Raw genomic sequence first — 20,574 nt, forward strand, 5'->3', positions numbered from 1 at the left:
AGGGCAGTTGCAGCAGAAGGACATAGGCTATGCAGACGCCCACCATATACATTTAAAAAGTAAAAGAACCGTGCCAGAAAAGTAGTCCCTTGTGGGCATGTCTGCGTTGTACTGTGGGCTTGTGCTGGGGGGGGGTGACAAATGCTGGGGGCGTGTGGTACGTTCCGCCCATCGGGCTGGACTGTTCCCATGAGGCACAGGGTCAAGTCTGATTTGCATATGGCCACGTCTGAACTGGGGTGGTGTGGAGTGCAACAAAACGATGGGTTTAGTCCCAGATCTCTATACTGGGGTGAATGTATGACATTGGTCTGCATTCTGTCCATCAACTGTTGTTTTTGCATTTGTCACCCCGAGTGGGATGGATATGCTCAGACGTGAGTCTCATGCTCTCTACACCACTGGAGTAAAGATATCTTGGTGGAAGGCGGCTGTAAGCCAGAAATTGGTCATAGGATGCTTGAGTCTGATGCAGGAAAGACATGGGGCCTTATTTATGAAGGCTTTTCGCCACCGGTGCGTCACTTTTAACATGGGAAAAAATGACGCACCGGTGGCGCAAGGCCTTCATATATAAGGCCCATGGCTTGTCAGTTCAGCCTGGAATGGTCCTATGAGGCACAGAGTCAAGGCTGATGTGGTGTGGAGGGCAAAAAAAATTGTGGATTTAGCCCCAGATCTCTGTATTGGGGTGAATGTATGACATTGTTCTGCATTCTGTCCATCAACTGTAGTTTTTACATTCCGCTCTTCATGCAATGTCTCATATTGTGTCCTGGGGTGTGGGTGTGTGCGGGGTGTGCATTGTGTCAAATATTCCATTATTCTTTCTTCCCAGGATCTGTACGTTACAGCTCCGGGTATCCACCCTGCTCCCTTTAAATACCCCTGGACCCCATAATCAAAACCCACACTTACTCCATAAATACCCCAACACCCTTAAAGCCTAACCCATCTTAACCCTATAAATATAATCTGCACCCCAAAAACCCAAACCTATACCTAAATCCTAAAATACCCCTGTACCCCAAAAACCAAACCTACCCCTGAACCCTAAAATACCCCTGTACCCCAAAACCCAAACCTAGCCCTGAACCCTTAAAATACCCCTGTACCCCAAAACCCAAACCTACCCCTGAAACCTTAAAATACCCCCCCTGTACCCCAAAACCCAAACCTACTCCTGAACCCTAAAATACCCCTGTACCCCAAAACCCAAACCTAGCCCTGAACCCTAAAAATACCCATATACCCCAAAACCCAAACCTAGCCCTGAACCCTTAAAATACCCCTGTACCCCAAAACCCATACCTATCCCTAAACGCTAAAACTACCCCTGTGCCCCATAACCCAAAACTATATCTGAACCCCTAAAATACCCAAACACTCCAAAACATATACCTCAGTTGCCCAAAACATATACCCCCCATACTTACCATATCCAAACATTAAACCCAAGCACTGGCGTTGCCAATAGGTCTCGCAGTAGGAAAGTTGAAGCTATTACAATTGCAAATAACAATGCCTTTTATTTTTGTTTTCATTTTAAAAACATAAAGGGCTTTGTCATTTACAAAACCAATAGCTCCAACTTTTATTTTATTTTTTTATTTTATTTAATTTGTATGGCGCGTTATAACTACAGGGGTCTCTAAGCGCTGTCTGACCATATTTACGTGATAGATGTTATATTCACTTGAAACCAGCTGTACACCTAAGGTCTGCTCCATGCTTGTTTGAATAGTACGGTTTTTAATTTTTTTCTGAACTTTCCCACTGCGAGACCTATTGTGCACTGCACAGTGTGGGTGAAAGTGGCACTGCGTGGGTGTGAGTGGCTTTGAGTGAGTGACGTTGCATGGGTGAGTGGCGTTGCATGTGTGAGTGTTGTTGCGTGGGTTAGTGGCGTTGCGTGGGTGAGTGGTGTTGCGTGGGTGAGTGGCGTTGCGTGTGTGAGTTGCGTTGCGTGTGTGAGTGGCATTGCATGGGTGAGTGTGGTGTTGCGTGTGTGAGAGTGGACTTGCGTGGGTATGAGTGGCGTTGTGTGTCTGAAAGTGGTGCTGTGTGGGTAAAAGTCGCACTGCGTGGGTGTGAGTGGATTTGCGCGAGTGAGTGGCGTTGCGTGGGTGAGTGGCGTTGCATGTGTGAGTGGTGTTGCGATGGTGAGTGGCGTTGCAGGTGTGAGTGGCGTTGCATGTGTGAGTGGCGTTGTATGTGTGAGTGGCGTTGCGTGGATGAGTGGCGTTGCGTGGATGAGTGGCGTTGTGTGGGTAAGTTGTGTTGCGTGTGTAAGTGGTGTTACTTGGGTGAGTGGCGTTGCTTGGGTGAGTGGCGTTGCGTGGGTGAGTGTGGCATTGCGTGGGTGAGAGTGGGCTTGCGTGGGTGTGAGTGGCGTTGCGTGTCTGAAAGGGGTGCTGTGTGGGTGAAAGTGGCACTGCGTGGGTGTGAGTGGCTTTGCGTGAGTGAGTGAGTGAGTGGCGTTGCGTGGGTGAGTGGCATTGCATGTGTGAGTGGTGTTGCGTGGGGGAGTGGCGTTGCATGTGTGAGTGGCGTTGCGTGGATGAGTGGCGTTGCGTGGATGAGTGGCGTTGCGTGTGTGAGTGGTGTTGCGTGAGTGAGTTGGGTTGCGTGTGTGAGTGGTGTTGCTTGGGTGAGTGGCGTTGCGTGGGTGAGTGTGGTGTTGCGTGGGTGATAGTGGGCTTGCGTGGGTGTGAGTGGCGTTGCGTGTCAGAAAGTGGTGCTGTGTGGGTGAAAGTGGCACTGCGTGGATGTGAGTGGCTTTGCGTGAGTGAGTGGTGTTGCTTGGGTGAGTGGCGTTGCATGGGTGAGTGGTGTTGCGTGTGTGTGGGGTTGCGTGTGTGGGGGGGTTGGGTGTGTGGGGGGGTTGTGTTTGTCGGGGGGTTGTGTGTGTTGGGGTGTGTGTGTGTGGGGAGTTGAATTATTATTTACCTTGCAACCGAGCTGTTTCTGTTCACAAGCTTGAAAGCAGCAGTTACATAACTCGAGAGCTGCAGCATGCCCATGGCTCGCCAGTGCATGTTACAAATGAAACAAAGCATAATGTATTCGGATCGCATTACATAGAAAGCCGCATGTAAAATCCAGACCATCTCTTGCCACAGTGTATTAAGGCAGCACACAGAGAGGGAAAGGGGAATATTTTAACCTCCTCTGGGCTCATGGTAGAAAAAAAATGGGAATCAAAAGGCGCCTGTCCCATGACATACAAGCCATTTCGTGTGAAAATGCATCAGCTAAAAGGCAGGGCGCTGACAGAAACACGAACTTGCCAACAAACACGAGCCTGCCAACCAAATGTAAATATTCTGCTTGCAGTGGAGCGCGAAGAGCAGCACGAAGAGCAGCACGAGTCTCCAATGTAAAATAAATATGCTGTGAGTAGTGAAGCATGAAGGAGACCTTGAGCCTTCAAACTGAAAGGGAAAATGCGGGAGGATCAAAAAGCGACGAATATCTCAGGCTGGAAACACATTATATGAAATGCTGCTGCTGCTAATTAAATATAAAAAGTGTTTAGGGAGTCACGGCTGCCGAGAGTAACAAGGCAGTGCAAGGAGGGGTGCTGCGCACAAACTGAAGTGCTCTGGTTGCACGGCCTGTGGCCGTGTGAAGTGATAAGCCTTTGAAGTATGTCACGGGGCCTGAGGGGAGAGTAGAGAGAAGAGAAGGCGACATGCTGTGACAGAGGTGTGAGAGGTCTGGCAGGGAACAGATGGCCTGGCCGTGAAGCAGGGGGCGGGGCAGCGCTGGGGAAGCCTGTGGGAGGGTGATTGATGGCTTTGATGTGGGGAGGGAGGAGAGCCTTTTGCGAGCCTTGTGCAGGAGAAATGCTGCCGATGCGCGTGCTTGTTTAATCACGTGATTCACGTGAACTTAAAGAAAACCGCGGCTGAAAGCCTGTGGTTTGACGAGGATTTTGGCGAGAAGATTTCTTGCTCCGCTCAATGCACTTGCGTGCATTGATAGGTCGCGAGACCTAAAAACATGCTTTTACCATTCATGCATTTACAACGAATTTCGTTGTAAATGTATGCGTGGTAAAAGCATATAAAATGTAATGCCATGCGTTATAATAGCATTGCGGAGTTATGGTACTTTCATAATGAAAGTATGTGGAGTGATGGTCTGCGGAAAGAAAATTGCGGAATAATGGGTGTTTGCCCTCCCCAGGTAAGTACATTGGTGGCACGGCGGCCCACATCTCCAGCAACATACTCATATTTTTTCAACACCAATTTGAAAAATGCACAGGTCTCTCTCATTGATGGCCAGCACCGACATACACTTTTAGACACACCTCCCGCCACAAGTTCTAGAATTGCGAACTTTAGAGCTGGGGAGCTACGTTCGAATCTCGGCATCAGCTCAACATCCTGTGATTCCAGGCAAATTGCTTTGTCTCCCCGTGCCTACCACAAATGAATGTGTTCTTCTGTAATGTAAATTGTGCTCATGCCATGTTGTTGAGTTCGCGCTATATAATATTGCAAGGAAAAATAAAGTAGGGAAACTCGAGTTTACACACTACTGAACGCGCACTCTTAAGTGCATCAGCAGCGCACTGTGAATCAGAGCGTTTCACAGGCCTGTCACAGTTAAGAAATGCTATCAAAACGAAATCCTACAAAACAATATACTACTGGCTGGCAGCAATTCATACCCGGACAACGTCGGGACGGGCTGCTAGTCTATACTACTATTATAAAGAGAGAACTTGCACCTTTGGCAAGGTAAACACGGGAACCACAGCACCAATCACAACACCCAATAGAGCGTTGGAAAGGGCAGTTGCAGCAGAAGGACATAGGCTATGCAGGCGCCCACCATATACATTTAAAATGTAAAAGAACCGTGCTAGCAAAGTAGTCCCTTGTGGGCGTGTCTGCATTGTGCTGTGGGTGTGTGCTGGGGGTGTGACAATTGCGGGGGGGGGGGGTGGCGAGGAGGGAGGGGGGGGTAATTCCGTCACGAGTGTTGTTTTTTCTTCCCAGGTTCTATACATTCCTGCTCCCTTTAAATAGTAATTCAGTGGAGGTCCCATTCTCTTAGAACCACCCCAAGCACAGTTATGGGCAAAAATGCAACTAAAAGGCCCTGCAAAGCATTATGGGATAAGCTTAGCATAATTTTTAGCATTCATGAAAGGGTTTCAATGTTTTTGAATTTTACTCATCAGGGACATCTTGGGACGACGAGGTGAACTGCAGCTTGATGTATAATATTTTAAATGCTATTGCATTTGCCTCATCAGGGACATCTAGGGACGGCGAGGTGAACTGCAGCTTGATATATAATATTTTAAATGCTATTGCATTTGCATCATCAGGGACATCTAGGGACATGAGGTGAAATGCAGCTTGATGTGTAATATTTTAAATGCTATTGCATTTGCCTCATCAGGGACATCTAGGGACCATGAGGTGAACTGCAGCTTGATGTATAATATTTTAAATGCTCGGGGGAGGAGCCAAGCAGGCATCCAAAATGGCCGCATAGTCACTCTGCTCCGCTAGCCCTTTCGCCCCACACGTCTATCCTGCCGAGTATCCTGACCCACGGAGGCATACTTTGATAAAGGAAAGAAAACGAGCACCTACCATTTGCTTCCGGAGCTCCTGCGTGCCGCCGATCCTGGGAATTATTCCCGACTGCTTTGCGGCCCACGCAATGGTGAGACCGGGGCGTTGATTAGGCGGGGCCTCCGGCCACAGCTGCAGCACCAACGGCCGTTGATGGCGGCAGGGAGCCTGCCGGTGTGGGCCGATGATATGAAGGACCGCTGCCAGAGGTGAAAACCCGATCCGCTTGTCGGGGACCCTTGAGGGGCAGTGTGGTGGCGCGGGATCGGAGGGGGCGCTTGACTCCTGCCCCCTCCCCAAATTTTGTTGCCCGGGCATACCCAAGGATTGCCCCCGACATAGGCGGGCGGCTCCTGGGGCCCAGCGGGACTTTAGCCTTTTGGTGGCTCTCCTTTCTGGACCCTGCCCCACAGTTCGTTTGCCCTGAGGACGCATCTTGCAGTGCCCTCACAGTAAGGCCTGGTCCCTGAATATGGTGAAGAGGGACGGGGCCGACTAGATTAAGACGGCGGCTGGTGCCCTTCTCCACGGCTCACGTCCAGGTTGGGCGGCTGTTGCAAGGATGGGGCCGGGATGCTCGCAACGCACGACGGAGTTCACACCCTGGGACGTGTTGGCTGCCCTAACAGTTTTGCACGAGACCATTGATTGCTATGTCCGAGACCTGGGTACAAGGATGGACGCCATTGCTGTTTCGCCATCTATGGAGGCCACGGTCCTATTCCAGGGGTCGACCGATGAACTTGCTGCTGTGTCCATGGAGGAGGTTTCGGATCCTAGGGGGCACCTTGGGCCGCTTGAAGACCGGGCTCCCGTGCCCGCGTGGACCGTCTTGATTGTTCGTATGGCTGTATCCTTGGGACACATGTCCGGCTGGCGGCTGGGGGTGGAGCGCTGTTTTCCTCCTTGGACTGGCCTGGCTGTGTCGCGGCGGTAGCCGGACTGTTTGACTCTCCTCTCCTGGATGATGTTATTATTTGCCAGCTATGGGAGGTTCATGGGACCGGCGTTGTTGTTGCCTGATCTTTGCTATCTATATTTGGATGGATTTGGATTACTATGCTCTTTTATGGCTTTGCCCCGTCCGGGCCCATCCATACTGTTTGGACCCTCAAGACTGTGCTTTACATTGATTAATGAGAGAACTTCGGGCGGTATTACTGCCAGACAGGGTCAGGGATGAGGTGGCCTACAATCTATTTGCTTTATTACTGACAGACGGTGCAGTGGGTATCTTCGATCGATATTTCATTGTTCTTGTGCTCGGGATTTGTTATTCTTCCTTATGGTATTGTTTCCTTTTTGGGATTTCCGTAGTGTAGGGGAGAAGGGCGGGGCTGGGCGGCGCGATGAGGGCCCTCCTCCGCTTATTTTCTCTTCTTTTCTTTCTTTTCCCTATCTTTCTATATTTCTGGTTCTATTAGGGCGACAGGCACGCGGCTGGGGGGTAGGCCATGGCCTTCTGCGGGTGTGCAGGGTGGGGGGTTGCGGGATGGGTGTTAGATTAGTATTTGTTTCTATGGCCCTTTAGTCTTTCTTCGCTTTTGTGTCGTCGTCGCCCATGTTCCTTGCGGTGTGTTTGGAGTTGAGGGGCGGGGTTTAGACTTGTTACACGATGGGGTTGTGCTTCCACTTCTCCTGTTATGTATATTTTATCCCCTGATGCCCCCCCATATTGCTACTGTTCCAGATATCCTGATTCACACACTATCGCAGGACTGGGTGCGACTGTGCGGCACTTCTCCTTAGTTCTTTATTTGAAAATGAACCTTTTAAATCCTGATTCAAGCTGTTGTGTCCGCTTACAAACTATGTACTCTTATTGTATTATCCTGGGCTCCGAACTGTTACAACTATGCGTATTGCTTGCAATGTTTTGGTTTTGTCTAGCGGCCGGCCGTGATGGTTGTAGGCCCATACCTGTAATCACATGTGCTACAAATAAAGGTTCACCAAAAAAATATATATATATTTTAAATGCTATTGCATTTGCCTCTTGGGGACAACTGGGGAGAACGAGGTGAACTGCAGCTCTTTGTAGAATTATTTGGATACTATACTATTCACTTCCCACTGCTAATCTCGTCCCATAATGGTTTGCAGGGGCTTGATCTCAAAATCATCACCTCTCTCACTGCTTGCTGGAAGCTAATTTCACTTTTGTGAAATGACTATATGCATTTTAGCATGTAGAAATACTTGTTATTTTACCTTGAATATATGAGGTTTCTGTTTTAATAATTGGAAATCTGACGGAATGAAATATTGCGGATTTATTGTACCAAGTTCGCGCCAATTCCGCCCACCCCTACTTTAAATACCCCTGCACCCCATAATCATAACCCACCCTTACTCTATAAAATACCCCAACACCCTTAAACACTAACCCATCTTAACCCTATAAATCTACCCTGTACCCCAAAATCCAAACATACCCCTGAACCCTAAAAATACCCCTGTACCCCAAAACCCAAATCTACCCCTGAACCCTAAAATACCCCTATACCCCAAAACCAAAACCTAGTCCATAACCCTTAAAATACCCCTGTACCCCAAAACCCAAACCTACCCCTGAACCCTAAAAATACCCCATATACCCCAAAACCCAAACCTACCCCTGAACTCTAAAATACCCCTGTACCCCACAACCCAAATCTAGCCCCGAACTCTAAAAATACCCCTGTACCCCAAAACCCAAACCTAGCCCTGAACCCTTAAAATACCCCTGCACCCCAAAACCCAAACCTACCCCTGAACCCTAAAAATACCCCTATACCCCAAAACCCAAACCTAGCCCTGAACCCTAAAAATACCCCTGTACCCCATAACCCAAAACTATATCTGAACCATTAAAATACCCAAACACCCAGGTTCTGTACATTCCAGCTCCGGGTGTCCACCCTGCTCCTTTTAAATACCCCTGCATCCCATAATCATAACCCACCCTTACTCCTTAAAATACCCCAACACCCTTAAACACTAACCCATCTTAACATTATAAATATACCCTGTACCCCAAAACCCAAACCAATCCCTAAACCCTAAAAATGCTCCTGTACCCCAAAACCCAAACCTAGCCCTGAACCCTAAAAATACCCCTGTACCCCAAAACCCAAACCTAGCCCTGAACCCTAAAAATACCACTGTACCCCAAAGCCCAAACCTACCCCTGAACCCGAAAATACCCCTGTACTCCAAAACCCAAACCTAGCCCTGAACCCTTAAAATACCCCTGTACCCCAAAACCCAAACCTACCCCTGAACCCTAAAAATACCCCTGTACCCCAAAACCCAAACCTAGCCCTGAACCCTAAAAATAACCCTGTACCCCAAAACCCAAACCTACCCCTGAACTCTAAAATACCCCTGTACCCCACAACCCAAACCTAGCCCCGAACTCTAAAAATACCCCTGTACCCCAAAACCCAAACCTAGCCCTGAACCCTTAAAATACCCCTGTACCCCAAAACCCAAACCTACCCCTGAACCCTAAAAATACCCCTATACCCCAAAACCCAAACCTAGCCCTGAACCCTAAAAATACCCCTGTACCCCATAACCCAAAACTATATCTGAACCATTAAAATACCCAAACACCCCAAAACATATACCTCAGTACACCAAAACATATACCCCTATACCCATACTTGCCTTATCCAAACATTTTTAAAAAACATGCTTTTACCATTCATGCATTTACAACGAATTTCGTTGTAAATGTATGCGTGGTAAAAGCATACAAAATGTAATGCGATGCGTTATAATGGCATTGCAGAGTCATGGTACTTTCGTAATGAAAGTATGCAGAGTGATGGTATGCGGAAAGAAATTTGCGGAATAATGGGTGTTTACCCTCACCCGTAAGTACATTGGTGGCACGGCGGCCCTCATCTCCAGCAACATACTCATATTTCTTGACCACCAATTGGAAAAATGCACAGGTCTCTCTCATTGATGCCCAGCACCGACATACACTTTTAGACACACCTCCCACCACAAGTTCTAGAATTGCGAACTTTAGAGATGGGGAACTACGTTAGAATCTCGGCATCAGCTCAACATCCTGTGATTCCAGGCAAATCGAGTTGTCTCCCCGTGCCTACCACAAATCAATGTGTTGTTCTGTAATGTAAATTGTGCTCATGCCATGTTGTCGAGTTCGCGCTATATAATATTGCAAGGAAAATAAAGTAGGGAAACTCGAGTTCACACCCTACTGAACGCGCACTCTTAAGTGCATCAGCAGTGCACTGTGAATCAGAGCGTTTCACAGGCCTGTCACAGATAAGAAATGCTATCAAAATGAAATCCTACGAAACAATATACTACTGGCCGGCAGCAATTCATACCCGGACAACGTCGGGACGGGCTGCTAGTCCATCTATACTACTATTATAAAGAGAGAACTGTGTCCTTTGAGCCAGGTAAACTCGAAAAGTACACCACCAATCACAACACCCAATACAGCGTTGGAAAGGGCAGTTGCAGCAGAAGGACATAGGCTAGGCAGACGCCCACCATATACATTTAAAAAGTAAAAGAACCGTGCCAGCAAAGTAGTCCCTTGTGGGGTTGTCTGTGTTGTGCTGTGGGCTTGTGCTGGGGGGGCGTGACAAATGCTGGGGGCGTGTGGTACGTTCCGCCCTTCGGGTTGGACTGTTCCCATGAGGCACAGGGTCAAGGCTGATTTGCATATGGCCATGTCTGAGCTGGGGTGGTGTGGAGTGCAAAAAAACGATGGATTTAGGCCCAGATCTCTGTACTGGGGTGAATGTATGACATTGTTCTGCATTCTGTCCATCAACTGTTGTTTTTGCATTTGTCACCCCGAGTGTGATGGCTATACTGAGACGTGTGTCCCATGCTCTCCACACCACTGGAGTCAAGCTATCCTGGCTGAAGATTGCTGATAGCCAGAAATTGGTGAAAGAAATGGTTTGGCAGTTCAATCTGGAATGTTTACACGAGGCGCAGGGTCAAGGCAGACTTGGTCAAGGCAGACTTGCTCATGGCTGTGTCTGAACTAGGAGGGGGTCGTAGAGTGCATAAAAAATTTATGGATTAGGCCAAGATCTCTCTATTGGGGTGAATTTATGGTATTGTTCTGCACTCTGTCCTTCAACTGTTGTTTTTCCATTCTGCTCTTCATGCCATGTCTCATATTGTGTGCTTCGGGAGTGGGCGTGTGCGTGGCGCGCGTTGTGTCATATATTTCATTGTTTTTTCTTCCCAGGTTCTGTAGATTCCAGCTCCGCGTGTCCATCCTGCTCCCTTTAAATACCCCTGCACCCCATAATGAAAACCCACCCTTACTCCTTAAAATACCCCAACACCCTTAAACACTAACCCATCTTAATCCTATAAATATACCCTGTACCCCAAAACCCAAACCTATACCTAAATCCTAAAAGTACCCCAAAAACCAAACCTACCCCGGAACCCTAAAATACCCCTGTACCCCATAACCCAAGCCTAGCCCTGAACCCTTAAAATACCCCTGTACCACAAAACCCAAACCTACCCCTGAACCCTAAAAATACCCCTGCACCCCAAAACCCAAACCTAGCCCTGAACCATAAAAATAACCCTTTACCCCAAAACTCAAACCTACCCCTGAACCCTAAAATACCCCTGTACCCCAAAACCCAAACCTAGCCCTGAACCCTAAATATACCCCTGTACCCCAAAACCCAAACCTAGCCCTGAACCCCTAAAATACCCCTGTACCCCAAAACCCAAAACTACCCCTGAGCCCTAAAAATACCCCTATACCCCAAAACCCAAACCTAGCACTGAACCCTAAAAATACGCCTGTACCCCAAACCCCACACCTATCCCTAAACGCTAAAACTACCCCTGTACCCCATAACCCAAAACTATATCTGAACCCTTAAAATACCCAAACACCCCAAAACATATACCTCAGTACCCCAAAAACATACACCCCATACCCATACTTACCTTATCCAAACATTAAAAATAAAACATGCTTTTACCATTAATGCATTTACAACAAATTTAGTTGTAAATGTATGCGTGGTTAAAGCATATAAAATGTAATGCCATGCGTTATAATGGCATTGCGGAGTCATGGTACTTTCATAATGAAAGTATGCAGAGTGATGGTCTGCGGAAAGAAAGTTGCGGAATAATGGGTGTTTACCCTCCTCCGGTAAGTACATTGGTGGCACGGCGGCCCACATCTCCAGCAACATACTCATATTTTTTCACCACCGATATGAAAAATGCACAGTTTCTCTCATTGATGGCCAGCACCGACATACACTTTTAGACACACCTTCCGCCACAAGTTTTAGAATTGCGAACTTTAGAGCTGGGGAGCTACGTTCGAATCTCGGCATCAGGTCAACATCCTGTGATTCCAGGCAAATTGCTTTGTCTCCCCGTTCCTACCACAAATTAATGTGTTCTTCTGTAATGTAAATTGTGCTCATGCCATGTTGTCGAGTTTGCGCTATATAATATTGCAAGGAAAAATAAAGTAGGGAAACTCGAGTTCACACACTACTGAATGCGCACTCTTAAGTGCATCAGCAGTGCACTGTGAATCGGAGCGTTTCACAGGCCTGTCACAGATAAGAAATGCTATCAAAACGAAATCCTACAAAACAATATACACCTGGCCGGCAGCAATTCATACCCGGACGACGTTGGGATGGGCTGCTAGTACTAATATAATAAAGAGAGAGCCCAAACCTTTGAGGCGGGTAATCTCAGGAACCACAGCACCAATCACAACACCCAATACAGCGTTGGAAAGGGCAGTTGCAGCAGAAGGACATAGGCTATGCAGACGCCCACCATATACATTTAAAAGGTAAAATAACTGTGCCAGCTAAGTAGTCCCTTGTGGGCGTGTCTGAGTTATGCTGTGGGCATGTGCTGGGGGCGTGACAAATGCTGGGGGCGTGTGGTACGTTCCGCCCTTCGGGCTGGACTGTTCCCATGAGGCACAGGGTCTAGGCTGATTTGCATATGGCCTTGTCTGAACTGGGGTGGTGTGGAGTGCTACAAAACGATGGATTTAGGCCCAGATCTCTGTACTGGGGTGAATGTATGACATTGTTCTGCATTTTGTCCATCAACTGTTGTTTTTGCATTTGGCACCCCGAGTGGGATGGGTATGCTTAGACGTGAGTCCCATCCTCTCCACACCACTGGACTCAAGTTATCTTGGTTGAAGATGGCCGTTAGCCAGAAACTAGTCCTAGGATGCTTGATTCTGGTTCAGGAAAGACATAGCTTGGCAGTTTGGGCTGGACTGTTCCCATGAGGCACAGGGTCAAGGCAGGTTTGCATATGGTCATGTCTGAACTGGGGTGGTGTGGAAGTACAAAAAAATGAAGGATTTAAGCCCAGATCTCTGTACTGGGGTGAATGTATGACATTGTTCTGCATTCTGTCCATCAACTGTTGTTTTTGTGTTGTGCCTTTCGTGCCATATCTCATATGGTGGGCGTGGACTGTCGGCGTGTGCGGAGCGTGGGATTACGGGTAAATAAAAGGGAGCGTTGTGCCAAATATTTCATTTTTTTTTTCTTCCCAGGTTCTGTACATTCCAGCTCCGGGTGTCCACCCTGCTCCTTTTAAATACCCCTGCATCCCATAATCATAACCCACCCTTACTCCTTAAAATACCCCAACACCCTTAAACACTAACCCATCTTAACCCTATAAATATACCCTGTACCCCAAAACCCAAACCTATCCCTAAACCCTAAAAATACTCCTGTACCCCAAAACCCAAACCTAGCCCTGAACCCTAAAATACCCCTGTACCCCAAAACCCAAACCTAGCCCTGAACCCTAAAAATACCACTGTACCCCAAAGCCCAAACCTACCCCTGAACCCGAAAATACCCCTGTACCCCAAAACCCAAACCTAGCCCTGAACCCTTAAAATACCCCTGTACCCCAAAACCCAAACCTAGCCATGAACCCTAAAAATAACCCTGTACCCCAAAACCCAAACCTACCCCTGATCTCTAAAATACCCCTGTACCCCAAAACCCAAACCTAGCCCTGAACCCTTAAAATACCCCTGTACCCCAAAACCCAAACCTACCCCTGAACCCTAAAAATACCCCTATACCCCAAAACCCAAACCTAGCCCTGAACCCTAAAAATACCCCTGTACCCCATAACCCAAAACTATATCTGAACACTTAAAATACCCAAACACCCCAAAAGATATACCTCAGTACCCCAAAACATATCCCCCTATACCCATACTTACTGTATCCAAACATTTTAAAAAAAACATGCTTTTACCATTAATGCATTTACAACGAATTTCGTTGTAAATGTATGCGCGGTAAAAGCATATGAAATGTAATGCCATGCGCTATACTGGCATTGCGGAGTCATTGTACTTTCGTAATGAAAGTATGCGGAGTGATGGTATGCGGAAAGAAAGTTGCGAAATAATGGGTGTTTACCTTACCCCGGTAAGTACATTGGTGGCACGGTGGCCCACATCTCCAGCAACATACTTTTCACCACCCATTTGAAAAATGCACAGGTCTCCCTCATTGATGGCCAGCACCGACATACACTTTTAGACACACCTCCCGCCACAAGTTCTAGAATTGCGAACTTTAGAGCTGCGGAGCTACGTTCGAATCTCGGCATCAGCTCAACATCCTGTGATTCCAGGCAAATCGCTTTGTCTCCCCGTGCCTACCACAAATCAATGTGTTCTTCTGTAATGTAAATTGTGCTCATGCCATGTTGTCGAGTTCGCGCTATATAATATTGCAAGGAAAATAAAGTAGGGAAACTCGAGTTCACACACTACTGAACGCGCACTCTTAAGTGCATCAGCAGTGCACTGTGAATCGGAGCGTTTCACAGGCCTGTCACAGATAAGAAATGCTATCAAAATGAAATCCTACGAAACAATATACTACTGGCCGGCAGCAATTCATACCCGGACAACGTCGGGACGGGCTGCTAGTCCATACTAATATAATAAAGAGAGAGCCCAAATCTTTGAGGCGGGTAATCTCAGGAACCACAGCACCAATCACAACACCCAATACAGCGTTGGAAAGGGCAGTTGCAGCAGAAGGACATAGGCTATGCAGACGCCCACCATATACATTTAAAAGGTAAAAGAACCGTGCCAGCAAAGTAGTTCCTTGTGGGCGTGTCTGCGTTATGCTGTGGGCATGTGCTGGGGGCGTGACAAACGCTGGGGGCGTGTGGTACGTTCCGCCCTTCGGGCTGGACTGTTCCCGTGAGGCACAGGGTCAAGGCTGATTTGCATATGGCCTTGTCTGAACTGGGGTGGTGTGGAGTGCTACAAAACGATGGATTTAGGCCCAGATCTCTGTCCTGGGGTGAATGTATGACATTGTTCTGCATTTTGTCCATCAACTGTTGTTTTTGCATTTGGCACCCCGAGTGGGATGGGTATGCTTAGACGTGAGTCCCATCCTCTCCACACCACTGGAGTCAAGTTATCTTGGTTGAAGATGGCCGATAGCCAGAAACTAGTCCTAGGATGCTTGATTCTGGTTCAGGAAAGACATAGCTTGGCAGTTTGGGCTGGACTGTTCCCATGAGGCACAGGGTCAAGGCAGGTTTGCATATGGTCATGTCTGACCTGGGGTGGTGTGGAAGTACAAAAAAATGAAGGATTTAAGCCCAGATCTCTGTACTGGGGTGAATGTATGACATTGTTCTGCATTCTGTCCATCAACTGTTGTTTTTGTGTTGTGCCTTTCGTGCCATATCTCATATGGTGGGCGTGGACTGTCGGCGTGTGCGGAGCGTGGGATTACGGGTAAATAAAAGGGAGCGTTGTGCCAAATATTTCATTTTTTTTTTCTTCCCAGGTTCTGTACATTCCAGCTCCGGGTGTCCACCCTGCTCCTTTTAAATACCCCTGCATCCCATAATCATAACCCACCCTTACTCCTTAAAATACCCCAACACCCTTAAACACTAACCCATCTTAACCCTATAAATATACCCTGTACCCCAAAACCTAAACCTATCCCTAAACCCTAAAAATACTCCTCTACCCCAAAACCCAAACCTAGCCCTGAACCCTATAAATACCCCTGTACCTCAAAACCCAAACCTACCCCTGAACCCTAAAAATACCCCTGTACCCCAAAACCCAAACCTAGCCCTGAACCCTAAAAATACCACTGTACCCCAAAGCCCAAACCTACCCCTGAACCCGAAAATACCCCTGTACCCCAAAACCCAAACCTAGCCCTGAACCCTTAAAATACCCCTGTACCCCAAAACCCAAACCTACCCCTGAACCCTAAAAATACCCCTGTACCCCAAAACCCAAACCTAGCCCTGAACCCTAAAAATAACCCTATCAATCAATCAATCATCGTATTTATATAGTGCACTACTTACCCAGAGGGTCTCAAGGCGCTGGGGGGGGTGGTGTGGAAGTACAAAAAAATGAAGGATTTAAGCCCAGATCTCTGTACTGGGGTGAATGTATGACATTGTTCTGCATTCTGTCCATCAACTGTTGTTTTTGTGTTGTGCCTTTCGTGCCATATCTCATATGGTGGGCGTGGACTGTCGGCGTGTGCGGAGCGTGGGATTACGGGTAAATAAAAGGGAGCGTTGTGCCAAATATTTCATTTTTTTTTTCTTCCCAGGTTCTGTACATTCCAGCTCCGGGTGTCCACCCTGCTCCTTTTAAATACCCCTGCATCCCATAATCATAACCCACCCTTACTCCTTAAAATACCCCAACACCCTTAAACACTAACCCATCTTAACCCTATAAATATACCCTGTACCCCAAAACCTAAACCTATCCCTAAACCCTAAAAATACTCCTCTACCCCAAAACCCAAACCTAGCCCTGAACCCTATAAATACCCCTGTACCTCAAAACCCAAACCTACCCCTGAACCCTAAAAATACCCCTGTACCCCAAAACCCAAACCTAGCCCTGAACCCTAAAAATACCACTGTACCCCAAAGCCCAAACCTACCCCTGAACCCGAAAATACCCCTGTACCCCAAAACCCAAACCTAGCCCTGAACCCTTAAAATACCCCTGTACCCCAAAACCCAAACCTACCCCTGAACCCTAAAAATACCCCTGTACCCCAAAACCCAAACCTAGCCCTGAACCCTAAAAATAACCCTATCAATCAATCAATCATCGTATTTATATAGTGCACTACTTACCCAGAGGGTCTCAAGGCGCTGGGGGGGGGGGGGGGATCTGCTACTGCTCGAACAACCAGGTCTTGAGTTGCTTCCTGAAGGCGAGGTGGTCCTGGGTCAGGCGGAGGTTGGTGGGGAGGGAGTTCCATGTCTTGGCGGCGAGGTAGGAGAAGGACCGTCCCCCTGTGGTGGCTCTGCGGATGCGGGGGACGGCGGCGAGGGTGTGGCTGGACGAACGAAGCTGGTGTTTGGGAGCGTAGAAGTTGAGGCGGCTGTTGAGGTATCCTGGGCCTTGGCTGTGTAGAGCTTTGTGTGCGTGGGTGAGGAGACGGAAGGTGATTCTCTTGTTGACCGGGAGCCAATGCAGATCTCTCAGATGTCCGGAGATGTGGCTGCGACGGGGGATGTCCAGGATGAGTCGAGCTGAGGCGTTCTGGATCCGCTGGAGTCTCTTCTGGAGTTTGGCGGTGGTTCCGGCGTAGAGGGTGTTGCCGTAGTCCAGACGGCTGGTGACGAGGGCCTGGGTGACCGTCTTCCTGGTCTCGGTGGGGATCCACCGGAAGATCTTACGTAGCATGCGCAGGATATTGAAGCACTACGAGGAGACGGCGTTGACTTGTCTGGTCATGGAGAGGGAGGAGTCCAGGATGAAGCCCAGGTTGCGTGCGTGGTCTGTTGGTTTGGGTGCACTGCCTAGGGCGGGGGGCCACCAGGAGTCGTTCCAGGCGGAGGGTGAGGATCCCAGGATGAGGACTTCCGTCTTGTCCGAGTTCAGTTTCAGGCGGCTGTTCATCATCCATTAGGCTACTTCTTTCATCCCTTTTTGAAGGTTGGCTCTGGCGGTGGCGGGGTCGTTGGTAAGGGAGAGGATCAGCTGGGTGTCGTCGGCATAGGAGATGATGTTGAGGTTGTGCTGGCGTGCGATGTCTGCGAGGGGGCTCATGTAGATGTTGAAGAGGGTTGGACTGAGCGAGGAGCCTTGAGGGACGCCGCAGATGACTTCGGTGGCTTCAGATCTGAACGGGGGGAGGCGGACTCTCTGTGTTCTTCCGGCGAGGAAGGAGATGATCCACTCCAGTGCCTTCTCCTGGACTCCGACGTTGCTGAGGCGTTGTACTAGGGTACGATGGCAGACAATGTCGAAGGCCGCGGAGAGGTCGAGGAGGATGAGGGCCGCTGTTTCTCCGTTGTCGAGCAGCGTTCGGATGTCATCGGTGACTTTTATCAGGGCGGTCTCGGTGCTGCGGTTGGCCCGGAAGCCAGACTGCGAGGGGTCGAGGGATCCGTTTGTCTCGAGGAAGGCGGCCAGCTGCTTGTTGACGGTCTTCTCGATGACTTTTGCAGGAAACGGGAGCAGCGAGATGGGGCGGTAGTTCTTGAGGTCGGTGGGGTCAGCCGATGGCTTCTTGAGTAGAGCGCTGAGTTCGGCGTGCTTCTAGCTCTCCGGGAAGGTAGCGGTGTCAAAGGAGGTGTTGATGATGTCCCGCAGGTGGGGTGCGATGATAGCGTCGGCCATGTTGAAGATGTGGTGAGGGCAGGGGTCGGTCGGAGATCCGGAGTGGATGGAGTTCATCGTGCGGACGGTGTCTTCGGTGCTGATAGGAGTCCAGGTGCGGAGGGTGGAGGTGGGGGGCGGTGGTTCGGTCGTGGTGCTCGTCGGTTGGGTGCTGAACCTGTTGTGTATGTCCGCGATCTTGTTGTGGAAGTAGGAGGCGAGGGAGTTGCAGAGGTCTTGCGAAGGGGTGATGTCGTTGTTTCCGGCGTTGGGGTTGGAGAGCTCTTTGACGATGTTGAAGAGTTCTTTGCTGTTGTGTGCGTTGTTGTCCAGTCGTTCCTTGAATGCAGTTTTCTTGGTGGCGTGGATGAGTTGGTGGTGTTTCCGGGTGGCGAGCTTGAGGGCAGTCATGTTGTCCGGTGTTGGGTCTCTGCGCCAGGTTCTCTCGAGGGCTCAGCATTTCTTCTTGGAGCTCTTGAGTTCGTCGGTGAACCATGGGGCTTTCTTGCTGCCGGGTCTGCTGGGCGGTGTCCTCAGGGGGGCGAGCTCGTCTGCGCAGTCGTTGATCCACTTCATGAGGTTGGTGGCCGCCTGGCTAGGGTTCGTTGTGATGGTGGGAGGGTTCGTGCTCAGGGAGGACGCGAGCTGGTCGGCTGTGATCTTGTTCCAGTTCCTGCGTGCAGCCTGTTGCTGGTGGTGGTGGATCGTGGTCCTTGCGAAGCTGAAGTGGACGCAGCTGTGGTCCGTCCAGTGGAGCCCGGTGGCATGGCTGAAGGCGATGTCCTTGCTGGATGAGAAGACGGTGTCGAGTGTGTGTCCTGCGTAGTGGGTGGGGGTGGTCCCCACTGTACCCCAAAACCCAAACCTACCCCTGAACTCTAAAATACCCCTGTACCCCACAACCCAAACCTAGCCCCGAACTCTAAAAATACCCCTGTACCCCAAAACCCAAACCTAGCCCTGAACCCTTAATATACCCCTGTACCCCAAAACCCAAACCTACCCCTGAACCCTAAAAATACCCCTATACCCCAAAACCCAAACCTAGCCCTGAACCCTAAAAATACCCCTGTACCCCATAACCCAAAACTATATCTGAACACTTAAAATACCCAAACACCCCAAAAGATATACCTCAGTACCCCAAAACATATCCCCCTATACCCATACTTACTGTATCCGAACATTTAAAAAAAACATGCTTTTACCATTAATGCATTTACAACGAATTTCGTTGTAAATGTTTGCGTGGTAAAAGCATATGAAATGTAATGCCATGCGCTATACTGGCATTGCGGAGTCATGGTACTTTCGTAATGAAAGTATGCGGAGTGATGGTATGCGGAAAGAAAGTTGCGAAATAATGGGTGTTTACCTTACCCCGGTAAGTACATTGGTGGCACGGTGGCCCACATCTCCAGCAACATACTTTTCAACACCCATTTGAAAAATGCACAGGTCTCCCTCATTGATGGCCAGCACCGACATACACTTTTAGACACACCTCCCGCCACAAGTTCTAGAATTGTGAACTTTAGAGCGGGGAGCTACGTTTGAATCTCGGCATCAGCTCAACATCCTGTGATTCCAGGCAAATCGCTTTGTCTTTCCGTGCCTACCACAAATGAATGTGTTCTTCTGTAATGTAAATTGTGCTCATGCCATGTTGTCGAGTTCGCGCTATATAATATTGCAAGGAAAAATAAAGTAGGGAAACTCGAGTTTACACACTACTGAACGCGCACTCTTAAGTGCATCAGCAGTGCACTGTGAATCAGAGCGTTTCACAGGCCTGTCACAGATAGGAAATGCTATCAAAACGAAATCCTACAAAACAATATACTACTGGCTGGCAGCAATTCATACCCGGACAACGTCGGGACGGGCTGCTAGTCTATACTACTATTATAAAGAGAGAACTTGGACCTTTTGGCCAGGTAAACTCGGGAACCACAGCACCAATCACAACACCCAAAACAGCGTTGGAAAGGGCAGTTGCAGCAGAAGGACATAGGCTATGCAGACGCCCACCATATACATTTAAAATGTAAAAGAACCGTGCCAGCAAAGTAGTCCCTTGTGGGCGTGTCTGCATTGTGCTGTGGGTGTGTGCTGGGGGCGTGACAATCGCTGGGGGCATTCCGTCATGAGTGTTGTTTTTTCTTCCCAGGTTCTATACATTCCTGCTCCCTTTAAATAGAAATTCAGTGGAGGTCCCATTCTCTTAGAACCACCCCAAGCACAGTTATGGGCAAAAATACAACCAAAAGGCCCTGCAAAGCATTATGGGACAAGATTAGCATC

This window comes from Lissotriton vulgaris, chromosome 1_1 (genome assembly GCF_964263255.1).
Source record: "Lissotriton vulgaris chromosome 1_1, aLisVul1.2, whole genome shotgun sequence".
Taxonomy (NCBI): Eukaryota; Metazoa; Chordata; class Amphibia; order Caudata; family Salamandridae; genus Lissotriton; species Lissotriton vulgaris.